Here is a 15,058-nt window from a genome sequence, read left to right as displayed (position 1 = left end):
TAAACAAACACATTCATTAATTATATTACGGTAAAATATTCAAAAGAGCATGTTTGTGATGTTTGACTCACAACAAACGTTCACATAAAGCAAGACTTGAGTAGCCTAGCCTAAGGCTAAACTTTCATGACGGAAATAACATCACAATTATAGTTTTTTATCCGTTCTTTATTTTACTGTGATTTAAACATATTTTAAATCGGAAATACAAATCTATTTATTTAGCTTTTTTTATTTCATTTTTTTATGTATTCATATTTCTTGTTTTATTTGTAATTACCGTTCGCTTTTAGGGTCGTTTAAGTGTGTAGTTCAGTGTTTCCTGTTTCCTGTCACGACATCCTCTGAAGATGTTCAGATATGGTTCAGACATGTGTGGCACACACACTCGTGTTATACTTTGATAATGTTTCGATGTTCAATCCCACAGGAAGAATGTCATATAGATATTTTTAATATTATCACTTTCGTTTCGTTTCGTTTCGTTCGTCACTTATCCACTGAAAGTCTAGGAATCAGTCATTTCTTCTGAAGAGATCACTTTGATGACATATTTAATTAGGCTTTTATTCATATTTAAACATTGCTCAATTACCATGGCAAATCTCACCTAAATGTTTGCTCACTCAGTGTATTTGTGTTTTTATATTGAGATCAGTTTGTTGTAATTGCACAATATAAGTTTTTAATATTTTATAATGTAATAATTTCACAGTTAATCTCCAAATTAATGTAGAAATAACATAAAGACAGTATATTTTAAATAATTGTTTAATGGCATCTTTTTATGAATGAAGTAGAAAGCTATGATGTCTTCATGATTATTATTTAGCCTATGTTTTCAATTTTAGACATTAATTATCACCAATCAATGTTGTGTAATTGAAAGCTATCAATTTTAACATTTATTACGCTCCACAAAATATGACAACTTTTAATTTCAGTGACCTTAAACAATCTCCATATAAGCCCATAATGAATGTCATATATGCGCTGTCTAACAGAAATAGACAGCAACTGAGTAGAGTTGTGGACACTTACAGTCTTCACTGCATAAATGATATCAATCCTCATAAGCGTGCTTTAGTCGAGAGCAGAGAGTGATCTTCTGCTGTCTCATGCTCTCTTTACTTCATTTAAGACTTTAAACTCATGTAAGACTGCTCTTATGGGGATACTCAACAAAACGGACATTTTGGCATAATTATGTGTTATTATTCGTTCAAGCACGAAAGAGAAGTCGATTCTGGCGCGCGTCGTTCTGTGCGTCCTGAGTGTGTGTGTGTGTGCGTGCGTCCTGAGTGTGTGTGTGTGTGTGTGTGTGTGCGTCCTGAGTGTGTGTGTGTGTGTGTGTGTGTGTGTGTGTGTGTGTGCGTGCGTCCTGGTGTGTGTGTGTGTGTGTGTGTGTGTGTGTGTGTGTGTGCGTGCGTCCTCCTGTGTTTGTTTTTATCACATGGTGGGGTCCTCAGCATGTTAGCACACTCACAAAGTGGGGACCAAAAACATGGTGGGGACCAGTTCCCCGGTCCCCACAATGTTTTGCTTGTAATAGTCTCAGGGGGCGTTGCTGATATGCCTAGTGCAGTTTTTTTCTAAATCCCCACCATGAGCATATACCTGATCTCCGTGTGTAAGTGTGTATCGCAGCGCTGCTCTTTAGCGCTCCTGTAGTATGTTCGCGGAACTGCACCCGTAAGCACACTTGTGACGTAAGACGCACATTTCACCAACTGCTCATGCGCAAAACAATCGCTTAATCAAACGACGACGAGATCACGGTTATTGGTTTCAATCAACAGGATTAATCCATTTTACAGGTAATTAGACCATTTTTTTATGTTATATTCGATAATTAAATAAAAACACATCACAAGTTCGAATAATTTAGAAAGATTGTTGAATTACATGACCTAATGGAGTTTTCTAATGAGGTGTAATTGATGTTATTCGTTGACTGTGGCGAATATACTATTGATAAACTTTAGAATATACATGTCGAATTGCATGTCCATAAATAATTTAAATTATTTAACGTTACTTGTTGACTGCGCGTGGTGTAGTGTGTGGTAATTTGCCAAACGGCGGGAGATTTAAGCGAGCGGAGCGGAGCGGCCTTCGTGAATCCCCGGGGTGACGCTGAGACGAGCCTGGCTTCTTCATCAACATGAGACGGAGGAGAATTAGACCAGCAAAAGATGCCGAGGACCATGTCATCAATGCCACTGATAAGACCGACGCACTGGAGGCTAGATACATAAATGATCATAAAGGTAGGTTTGTACAGAGTTTATAAATGTGAGTTGACTGTAAAGATTTGGTTTTATTATCGTACTACGGAGCTCAGCCCATGACGCGGGAAAAATGTATATAATGGCGGCCATGAATTATAACCTATTTTTTTACAGTCTATGATTAGAACACATTCCCAATTAATGTTGATTAAACTAACACCAAGCAACAGATTAGTAAATCGTGGTTATGAATAAACGAGTTGTCGAATGAATTCTCTTATATTATCATTCTGTATAGCCCGCATTAATGAGTACGGCTCCTTATTGTAACTATCTTAACTATGGTAACGTTAAGTTATGTGTGGTAAATTCACAATTAACGTTACTTACCACAGATTCTTAACTATGATATTTTATGTCAAATGACCCAATACTTTTGTAACTATGGTTATCTTCAAAAGTATGGGCTCTGGGGTCATTTAAAACCTATAAATATGAGGGATATTTTAAAATTGTGATTTATTTTTTGTTTAAAAAAATCTGATTACTTATAATTATTTACTCATTTACAAATTATTATTATTTTTTTAAACATTTTAGCAGTTTTGCATTAAATTGTCTGCAGTAGTTCTCTATAAATGTATTTGAAAAAGCCATTAGTCTTGAAGGTGTTCTTAGAGATTTATTGTCAAAAGGTGTTGAAACCCTGGTTAAACTATTACATAAGTTATTTATAATGGGCTAACCATCAGTGTATTATTAAATGTCTAGAAGGGATTGTATTAACACATTTTATTTGTTTACCCTTTTTTTCAGGTCGTGGAGTGTTTGCATTGGCTCCTTTTAATAAAGGAGATTTTGTTCTTGAATATAGGGGGGAAATTATTGCTTTAATCGAATCTGAACGCAGAAGAGAGGTCAATCAAAATACTGTGTTTATGTTTGACTTCATCTGGCAAAACAAGAAGTGGTGGTAGGTTTTAAAAATAGTTAAATTATTTTTAAATTTACATTACATTTGGTTGTTGTTATGGGCTGGGTTTCCCGATAACGTTGTCTCTTAGCGCACTATGAAGACTCTTAAGGTATACAGTGTTTCCCCTAGGTTTACAGCTTTGGGGGTGGGGAAAATTGACACAGACAAAAACACTTAAGAGTCATGGTGTTCATTTGTTTCTTTTAATGGCAGCAGTAGTGTTGCTTTCGTCAACGAAAATTATGACGAAATATTGTCGTCAACGAACCTTTTTCACCTGACGAAAACGAGACGAGACGCAACGTAAATGCTGGTCATGTGACGATGACTAAAATAAATGTATAATGCAATATCGTTGACGAATAAAAACGAGACTAAATGTGGTTTAGCAAAATAAAAACTATGCTAAAATGTCTCTTCATTTTCGTTGACCAAAACGAGACGAGACGAAATGTTATAACGTCACGACAAATGAGAGAGTTGTGCGTGAACCCGTTTTCTATGGCGTGAACCCATAGCTTTGTCGGCTTTAAATTCTGGTTTGCGATCTGGTCACCCGATTATCAGCAAATTTAACTATATTATTCCATTAGTTATTCCATTAAAATGTCTCATTGATATATTTGACACATTCATAATCATTACTTTTGCCGGTTCTTTTGACAGCTGTTATGTGTGTTATTGGCAGCATCACCCTCTGGTTACATGAACGCATCAGCACAGAAAACATGGAGTTTATTTTAAAGAATAATCGCACAACCTATTCGATATTCTATAATTAAATAAACTAATCGAATATTCAAAAAACGTGACTCATCCCTGCATGGAATCTCTTTCTTTTCCCAAATCTTCACTCACGTCTCACCCATTTTCTAAAGGGATTAAACGTTTCTTCATTGTTAATAAGGCCTATTATATTCGTATTCTTTACTGTGGTAAAGTAGAAAACGCTGTAGGACAGATAGCCTACATTTGTACTTGAATGTCAAATTCTACAGTTTGTGCTACATGGTAAGGCGTGTCAAGTTTAGTTGTAAAGCGCGTTTCACACGCGCGGGTGATTTTTTTGTTTCACTTTCTTTGGCAGCGCAATCTCAAACATAGCCTAAATATCTCGCCCTTGTGGAGGATAAAATTCGCTCTTCAGACCATTTTTCATCAAGTTGAAAACATGAAGATATCAGAAAAGAGATCGATGGACTCTTTCCTGCTCGTGTCCCACATCCCTCTCAAAGCGCATTGTGGTAGGCTATATCACGCGTCTTTGTGTGGAAATATAAAACGAGTTTTTATTTTTTTTAAACAACCCCCCCCCCCCCCCCCCCCCACCACCACCGCTGGTAGTTGGTCCATTACCAACAAACTGCCACCGCCACAGCCCTAAATATAATAAGATAACCTTGTTTGAAATACTATATTGACTGGGTTAAATATCATTGCATTACTAAATAGAGACTAAAATACAATTTTCATTGACTAAAACTAGACTAAAATGTCATCAGTTTTCGTCGACTAAAACTAGACTAAAATGTCATCAGTTTTCGTCGACTAAAACTAGACTAGACTAAAAAGAGTATGAACGTGACTAAAACTAATAAAAACTAAAACGACAGCTTGACACAAAGACTAGACTAAAACTAAAAGTAAAACAGGCCGCCAAAAACAACACTAGGCAGCAGTGAATAGCCTATATTAACTGAACAATTATTTGAACTGTACATTAAACTAAACATTGGGACATTTATATTTATTAGAGATGCACCGATTATATTTTTCTTGGCCGATTCCGATTTCCGATTTTTCATTGAGTTTGACCTGCCGATACCGATTTTAACCGATTCCGATTTCATTTTTTCTAACCACTTTACAGCACACACAAATATTTATTTTCTATCTTTTCTTTAATAGAACATTTTGCATAGAACATAAAACATTTTTTGAACAGATAATCGCTATAAAATGGAACTATATAAATTACTCCTGGTGTGGGAAATTAAGTTAACTAAAATTAAACTAAAAGAAAGCTTATACTGTATATTCTGACTAGTTTACAATTTTTATTTTTTATAAAACACCATATAGTACTTTTACCCAAACTGAATACTAAAAACAAATTTAAATGGGTAAATTTTCTATAAATGTTATTTTCTGACATAGCCTATTCCAGTTCTTGTTAAAACACACTAGACATGCAAATTCTGTGCATTTTGGGCACTTTTTGTGTGAAATAATACTTATTTTGGCCATCAAAAGTGTGCTTTCACTTTAATTGAGCGTGAGCAGCAGCAAAAATAGACTCGGCGCCGAAACCCTTCACTGCTGCTCACACGACGCTCCTGCTCGCGGTGTGAATGCACTCATTGATTAACATGCACGCCGAAAAAGCTACTCCGGCTGCTACTCGCAGTAGAGCGAGTGTTGCCATCTTCAGTTCCCTGTGAGCGTTTAAAAAACGCAAATATTTTTTTTCTGGTTTTCATCTGGTTGATGCGACATATTTCCCACTGCGCACGCTCTGTCCGCTAGTGCTCATCTGTATGTGTCGCAAGTGTTTGTGTGTGAGTGTGTGCGCGTGCGCACTCATTGGGATAATTGTAAACGCGCAAACACAGCCATCGTGGAAATAAGATAAATAACATATTACTTAAGGGCTATTTAGTTTGTTTAATAAATTAACAAATTGCAATCTGGCGCTATAAAGAAAATCAAATCAAATCTCCCTAATCAAACACACCTGATTCAACTCATCAGCTCATTATCACATGGGTTAATGAGCTGATGAGTTGAATCAGGTGTGTTTGATTAGGGAGACAACGAAAACCTGCAGTGTTAGTGGTCCTCCAGGACAGGTTTGAGAACCACTGCCTTAAAGGGATAGTTTGGCCAAAAAAGATATTTAACCCATGATTGACTCACCCTCAAGCAGTTCGAGATGCACATGTCAATCTTTTTTGATTGATTGACGTTATGACGTAGCGTAGTAAGCGCCGTGACGTAGAACGAACGTAGAGTTTTGTTTTGCTCTGCTGTCTGGCTGCGCTGTCACGTTCGTTCTACGTCATGACGCTTCCTACACTACGTCATACGCCAGCATCCATCTCCGTGAACGCTCGTCGACCGCTACCGGAAGCCAGTTATTTTCGTTTATAAAGTTTTAAATATGTATATTTTTATGACAAAACCGCACGGATTACCCTCAGAAGGCCTTCGTTTATCCCCCTGGAGCTGGATGGATTACTTTTCTAAAGGATGCATGCACATTTTGGGACTTGAAGGAGTGGACCCCATAGCTTCACATTATAACCACTGAAAGAGCTAAGACATTTTCTAAAATAACTGAAAATGTGTTCGTCTGAAAAAAGATTGACATGTGCATCTCGAACGGCTTGAGGGTGAGTAAATCATGGGTTAAATATCATTTTTGACCGAACTATCCCTTTAAGAAGTTGCTTAAGATATTCCTTCTTACGTGTGACGTTACCCGGTGCTGTCCGTGGCGATGCTGCTGAATTGGTTGATATCGATGGCTCGAAAATCAGTTATTCTCTCATGTTTATGTGAGAAAGTGCTGTTCTTTATAAAAGAAGCACTTCAGAAATAGTTGAAATTGCATTTATTAGGACTCATGGGATATTATAAAAAATAATCCAAACTATAATAGCCTATAATAACCTAGCCTACATATTTTAAATTGTATCATATATTGCTGCCATAATAACCATTTAAATTTGTATGTGCTTTCTTCTTTCACATTTTTGTTCGCTGAGGTGGAGCTGCGATGAAATATAGTTTTTTACTTTCCAGCATTTCAGTAATAAGTTTACATTTTACGTACGGTGCTCGGTAGTGATCAAAAAGGATTTAAACAGTGAATTTTTAATCTCTTCTTGTAAACTCAGAGATGTGGATTCAGACAGCAATTAAATTCCCACACGACCAGTTTGTCAAAAAACAGTAAGTACAAATTTGGCCAGGGATTTTTACGCGGGTTGGGTGAGAAAAAACATTGATATTATGGATTCGGACGGCACTAAAATCACAGACTCACCCCTGTAAATGTTTAAAATACCGGACGAGCCCATGAGAAACAATATTAGCGTCCGAATAGGACTTAACTGACAGTAGCCTATGCTTTCACTGGCCTTTAAAAGTGTCTTTAATTAAATTAATAATATTGTATAATAATATAATTAAAAATCTAACAACAATCAGTGTAATGACAATGTTATTCTTTGCATGAAAACACTTGAATTAGCCTAATTGAACACTGTCTGGGTGTATTAAAACTTCAGAATTATATTCATATAGACCTGCAACAGTGATAAGGTGAAGCTAAGAGTGGTCCAGACCAACCTTCCGAATGCATGACTTACAGAAGGTATACTTAACTAAGAACGTTTCGGAAAATACATATTAACGATTAGGTACAGCTTAAAGGGGCTATATGCAACTTTTTCCCCAAAATAAACGTAACAATAGCCTTTTTATTTTACCATTTATGACTCAAACATCTCCTGATGAGCATACTGACACCTTGTCCGCTCACAGTGGGAGCACCTATACTGCCGTGCAAAGGCAAAAGACCGTAACTTCGTTTTTGGTCGAAAATGAGTTATTTATATTTTTGGCACATTCAAGACCTTCTTTATCATGTGAATAAGTATCTAGAATCAATTCGGGGTTTTTTTTCGAGAAAATTACGGTGCTCTGCCTTTGTTTAGCCGCGCGTCAATATGAAGTTACTGTGCCGGTGTTCAATCAAATAATGCTACCTACCAGATTGTACGGTTATCTGCCTTTGTTTTAATGTCCATTAAAATTTAAATTACGGTGTAGCCTGTGTACTTTGTACAGCTGCCATCAGTCCCTCTAACTTCTGATGTCCTCAGAGTGGTCAGAACATTTAGTATGGTCTGAACCCGCTCCATCGACAAACGTGCGATATCGATCGCGAAGGATTATGCAGAGTTGACAGAAAAACGTTACACATTGCCGTATCAGATGAATACAACCAAGAATTAAAGCTTGGCAAACTAGCTGGCAAAGTGCCAAAAACTTCGCCTTCAGCCCCGCCCTAAACGCGGTCGAGTCAACACTGGACTAATATATCTATGGAGGTATTTTGTCATGTCAAATGTATTAATAATGCCATCAGAATGCAACCAAAGCCCAGGATAGCAATAAGTAGATGGCTATAAATAATTGTAAATCATACAAAATAAATGCCATGATCACTAGATTTTATACAGGTGTGTACATAATGATTTTGTTAATGGTGATCATCAGCAACTAAATATTGATAATGTGGAAGTTACTGCCTTTTGCCTTGGCATGACTTCTCACTTTTTGCTGACAATACAAAGGCAGAGTACAGTAACTTTAAAATAGTGGTCAAAAGTCAAGTTTGAGCTCAAGATTTTTTTTATGTATATAATTTCCATTACTAAAACATCTATTTGCCAGATTTCCAGTGTCCTACCTATAATTAATTTGGCGGGACAACTAAAAATCTTTAAAGTCATTTTTCTCAGTTCCACACTCTAGCGACTTAAGGTCTTTTGCCTTTGTAGGGCAGTATAAGCCTGTATCCTATTTTTCCTATTTTCTGTCGGGTCGGATTTTTCGCGCGCTGTCTGCGGATGTGACGTCAAGCGCGTTCATGTTAAACGTTTCAGATCACTCTTCCACCACCGCTAGTCAGCAAACAAACTTAGTTTCTCAAACAATATATGTATTTGACTGTTCTTACCTCTGTAAACATAATGTTGACTTCTTTGCAGCGGATGACTTGTGAAGTGTGCACGTACGAGAGCGAGCAGAAAGGAAGAGCAGTTCTGTTTTTTGGCCACAGGTGTCAGTCGCGAGTTTAAATTTCAGAAAATCACATATAGCCTCTTTAAGGTGTAACTTAAGAGTGACATAGCGTTAAGAAGGTTTCGGGAAACCCAGCCACGGTTTGTTAGGCTAAACCTTAATATAAATTCAATGTGTTTATTTTTTTTTTTTCTCCTCCCAAGCATTGATGCAACTCATGAGAACACCACTCTTGGCCGGCTTGTGAATGATGACTGCAGGAACCCAAATTGCATAATGAAAAAGGTTATTGTCGAGGGAAAGCCACATTTGTGCCTTTTTGCAGCAAAAGACATCATTCCTGGAGAAGAAATCTCATATGACTATGGAGGAAGTGACTGGCCTTGGAGAAAGGTTTGGCAAAATTTGTCTACTTTTCTCATTTTTACAGTTATGGGTGTGTATGTCTGTCTATCCATCTATCTCTCTATCAGTAGGGCTGTGCTAAAATATCGATAGAGCTAACTATCGCAGTGCTTTTTTTTTCACAATAGATTATCGATATTCCAACCTTTTTACAATACAGATTGTTTGAAAAGCTGCTTTACAGTGACAACAGGAAAATAATGCAACCAAGTTTGTTTCGGCTGTACAGCAGCTCTAGAAGAAAATAGCATCATAGTCCATCCTAAGTTAGTTCACTACTTAGTTCATAATTTATTAATTTAGGTTGGAAAAAGCATTAGTAATTAATTTAGTTGATTTATATATACAGCCGCTGCCGCTCTTGAGAAAACAGTGATGTCATCGCCTAGCTCAGTTCAGTTCTCATATAATGCTGTCAGTGCAGGAGATCAATAATATTGTTGAATATTAACTCATTTTTTTAACTCTTTTATTATAGGCTACATGCACGGATGATGAAGACATGATGACAATAAAGAACTGCTCTGGGGATTCTGTTACAACTGCTGGCATTTCACGACGTGCAGTCGAGGTACATATATTTAATATCTATGTCTATCCATCTCTCTCTCTCTATCAGTCTGACTGTCTATCCATCTCTCTCTATCAGTCTGACTATCCATCTCTCTATCTGTCTGTCTGTCTATCCATCTCTCTCTCTCTCTATCAGTCTGACTGTCTATCCATCTCTCTCTCTCTATCAGTCTGACTGTCTATCCATCTCTCTCTATCAGTGTGACTGTCTATCCATCTCTCTCTATCAGTCTGACTGTCTATCCATCTCTCTCTATCAGTCTGACTGTCTATCCATCTCTCTCTATCAGTCTGACTGTCTATCCATCTCTCTATCTGTTTGTCCATCTATTATATGTGGTCTTGACTCTTACACACTGTTTCTAGTGTAATGTACTTTGTGGGGACCTGTATTGTCTCAGGAATGCCATATAAACCCCTCTGTGATTAAATACACACACTTCCTACAGGTTTAGCGTAATGGGGACCTTGTCTGGGTATCAATTATAACTCATTTTTTTAACTCTTTTATTATAGGCTACATGCACGGATGATGAAGACATGATGACAATAAAGAACTGCTCTGGGGATTCTGTTACAACTGCTGGCATTTCACGACGTACAGTCGAGGTACATATATTTAATATCTATGTCTATCCATCTCTCTCTCTCTATCAGTCTGACTGTCTATCCATCTCTCTCTATCAGTCTGACTATCCATCTCTCTATCTGTCTGTCTGTCTATCCATCTCTCTCTCTCTCTATCAGTCTGACTGTCTATCCATCTCTCTCTCTCTATCAGTCTGACTGTCTATCCATCTCTCTCTATCAGTGTGACTGTCTATCCATCTCTCTCTATCAGTCTGACTGTCTATCCATCTCTCTCTATCAGTCTGACTGTCTATCCATCTCTCTCTATCAGTCTGACTGTCTATCCATCTCTCTATCTGTTTGTCCATCTATTATATGTGGTCTTGACTCTTACACACTGTTTCTAGTGTAATGTACTTTGTGGGGACCTGTATTGTCTCAGGAATGCCATATAAACCCCTCTGTGATTAAATACACACACTTCCTACAGGTTTAGCGTAATGGGGACCTTGTCTGGGTATCAATTATAACTCATTTTTTTAACTCTTTTATTATAGGCTACATGCACGGATGATGAAGACATGATGACAATAAAGAACTGCTCTGGGGATTCTGTTACAACTGCTGGCATTTCACGACGTACAGTTGAGGTACATATATTTAATATCTATGTCTATCCATCTCTCTCTATCAGTCTGACTATCCATCTCTCTCTATCAGTCTGTCTATCCATCTCTCTCTCTATCAGTCTGACTGTCTATCCATCTCTCTATCAGTCTGTCTGTCTGTTTGTCTATCCATCTCTCTATCAGTCTGACTGTCTATCCATCTCTCTATCAGTCTGTCTGTCTATCCATCTCTCTCTATCAGTCTGACTGTCTATCCATCTCTCTCTATCAGTCAGTCTGTCTATCCATCTCTCTCTATCAGTCTGACTGTCTATCCATCTCTCTCTATCAGTGTGACTGTCTATCCATCTCTCTCTCTCTATCAGTCTGACTGTCTATCCATCTCTCTATCTGTTTTTCTATCTATTATATGTGGTCTTGACTCTTACACACTGTTTCTAGTGTAATGTACTTTGTGGGGACCTGTATTGTCTCAGGAATGCCATATAAACTCCTCTGTGATTAAATACACACACTTCCTACAGGTTTAGCGTAATGGGGACCTTGTCTGATGAGTATCAATTATAACTCATTTTTTTAACTCTTTTATTATAGGCTACATGCACGGATGATGAAGACATGATGACAATAAAGAACTGCTCTGGGGATTCTGTTACAACTGCTGGCATTTCACGACGTGCAGTCGAGGTACATATTTAATATCTATGTCTATCCATCTCTCTCTCTATCAGTCTGACTGTCTATCCATCTCTCTATCAGTCTGTCTGTCTGTTTGTCTATCCATCTCTCTATCAGTCTGACTGTCTATCCATCTCTCTATCAGTCTGTCTGTCTATCCATCTCTCTCTATCAGTCTGACTGTCTATCCATCTCTCTCTATCAGTCAGTCTGTCTATCCATCTCTCTCTATCAGTCTGTTTGTCTATCCATCTCTCTCTATCAGTGTGACTGTCTATCCATCTCTCTCTCTCTATCAGTCTGACTGTCTATCCATCTCTCTATCTGTTTTTCTATCTATTATATGTGGTCTTGACTCTTACACACTGTTTCTAGTGTAATGTACTTTGTGGGGACCTGTATTGTCTCAGGAATGCCATATAAACTCCTCTGTGATTAAATACACACACTTCCTACAGGTTTAGCGTAATGGGGACCTTGTCTGAGTATCAATTATAACTCATTTTTTTTACTCTTTTATTATAGGCTACATGCACGGATGATGAAGACATGATGACAATAAAGAACTGCTCTGGGGATTCTGTTACAACTGCTGGCATTTCACGACGTGCAGTCGAGGTACATATTTAATATCTATGTCTATCCATCTCTCTCTCTATCAGTCTGACTGTCTATCCATCTCTCTATCAGTCTGACTGTCTATCCATCTCTCTATCTGTCTGTCTGTCTATCCATCTCTCTCTATCAGTCTGACTGTCTATCCATCTCTCTATCAGTCTGTCTGTCTGTCTGTCTATCCATCTCTCTCTATCAGTCTGACTGTCTATCCATCTCTCTATCAGTCTGACTGTCTATCCATCTCTCTATCTGTCTGTCTGTCTATCCATCTCTCTCTATCAGTCTGACTGTCTATCCATCTCTCTATCTGTCTGACTGTCTATCCATCTCTCTCTATCAGTGTGACTGTCTATCCATCTCTCTCTATCAGTCTGACTGTCTATCCATCTCTCTCTATCAGTGTGACTGTCTATCCATCTCTCTCTATCAGTCTGACTGTCTATCCATCTCTCTATCAGTCTGACTGTCTATCCATCTCTCTATCTGTCTGTCTGTCTATCCATCTCTCTCTATCAGTCTGACTGTCTATCCATCTCTCTATCTGTCTGACTGTCTATCCATCTCTCTCTATCAGTCTGACTGTCTATCCATCTCTCTCTATCAGTCTGACTGTCTATCCATCTCTCTCTATCAGTCTGACTGTCTATCCATCTCTCTCTATCAGTGTGACTGTCTATCCATCTCTCTCTATCAGTGTGACTGTCTATCCATCTCTCTCTATCAGTGTGACTGTCTATCCATCTCTCTCTATCAGTCTGACTGTCTATCCATCTCTCTATCTGTTTGTCCATCTATTATATGTGGTCTTGACTCTTACACACTGTTTCTAGTGTAATGTACTTTGTGGGGACCTGTATTGTCTCAGGAATGCCATATAAACCCCTCTGTGATTAAATACACACACTTCCTACAGGTTTAGCGTAATGGGGACCTTGTCTGATGAGTATCAATTATAACTCATTTTTTTAACTCTTTTATTATAGGCTACATGCACGGATGATGAAGACATGATGACAATAAAGAACTGCTCTGGGGATTCTGTTACAACTGCTGGCATTTCACGACGTACAGTCGAGGTACATATATTTAATATCTATGTCTATCCATCTCTCTCTCTATCAGTCTGACTATCCATCTCTCTCTATCAGTCTGACTATCCATCTCTCTCTATCAGTCTGACTGTCTATCCATCTCTCTATATCAGTCTGACTATCCATCTCTCTCTATCAGTCTGACTGTCTATCCATCTCTCTCTATCAGTCAGTCTATCCATCTCTCTATCTGTCTGTCTGTCTATCCATCTCTCTCTCTCTCTCTATCAGTCTGACTGTCTATCCATCTCTCTCTATCAGTCAGTCTATCCATCTCTCTATCTGTCTGTCTGTCTATCCATCTCTCTCTCTCTCTCTCTATCAGTCTGACTGTCTATCCATCTCTCTCTCTCTCTATCAGTGTGTCTGTCTATCCATCTCTCTCTCTATCAGTCTGACTGTCTATCCATCTCTCTATCAGTCTGTCTGTCTGTCTGTCTGTCTATCCATCTCTCTCTCTCTATCAGTCTGACTATCCATCTCTCTCTATCAGTCTGACTGTCTATCCATCTCTCTCTATCAGTCAGTCTATCCATCTCTCTCTATCAGTCTGACTGTCTATCCATCTCTCTATCTGTCTGTCTCTGTCTATCCATCTCTCTCTATCAGTCTGTCTATCCATCTCTCTCTCTATCAGTCTGACTGTCTATCCATCTCTCTATCTGTCTGTCTGTCTATCCATCTCTCTCTCTATCAGTCTGACTGTCTATCCATCTCTCTATCAGTCTGTCTGTCTATCCATCTCTCTCTCTCTATCAGTCTGACTATCCATCTCTCTCTATCAGTCTGGCTGTCTATCCATCTCTCTCTATCAGTCAGTCTATCCATCTCTCTATCAGTCTGACTGTCTATCCATCTCTCTATCTGTCTGTCTCTGTCTATCCATCTCTCTCTATCTGTCTGTCTATCCATCTCTCTATCAGTTAGGGCTGGGCGATTAATCGAAAAGTAATCGAAATCGACATTCAGAACCTATAATCGATCAAATTTTCCCAGGTCGATTATTTCGATTACTTTCCCTTTAAAACACTACCGCGTGTGGAGTCACGTGACCCCGCTCCCTTACAATACGTTATTCCGCCGACAAGGCGAGCATGGAGAGCTTAATCACTGAGACAACTGAGCAACAAGAGCAGCTTGTACCAAAGAAAAAAAGCAGTCTCTGTCATTTGGACACATTTTGGCTTCAGTAAGGATGAAATCGAACAAAATGAAGTCAGATGTAGACACTGTAGAAAAACAGTTTCGACGTCCAAAGGTAACACCACCAATTTGTTTCAACACTTGGAGCACAATCACGTTACTGAATATGAACAGTGCATGGCTCAAAAAAATCAAAAAGAGACTGACTAGCGCCCAGCAACAAGTGCCTCCGCAAAGATTACCTCATGCAACAGTGTATTTTCATTACAACAATCTGTTGTTTACATTGATACATTGCACATTAAAATATTTGTTTACAGTATATGCAAG

This window comes from Squalius cephalus (genome assembly GCF_949319135.1).
Source record: "Squalius cephalus genome assembly, chromosome: 11".
Lineage (NCBI taxonomy): Eukaryota > Metazoa > Chordata > Actinopteri > Cypriniformes > Leuciscidae > Squalius > Squalius cephalus.
Note: the sequence above shows the minus strand (reverse complement) of the source record.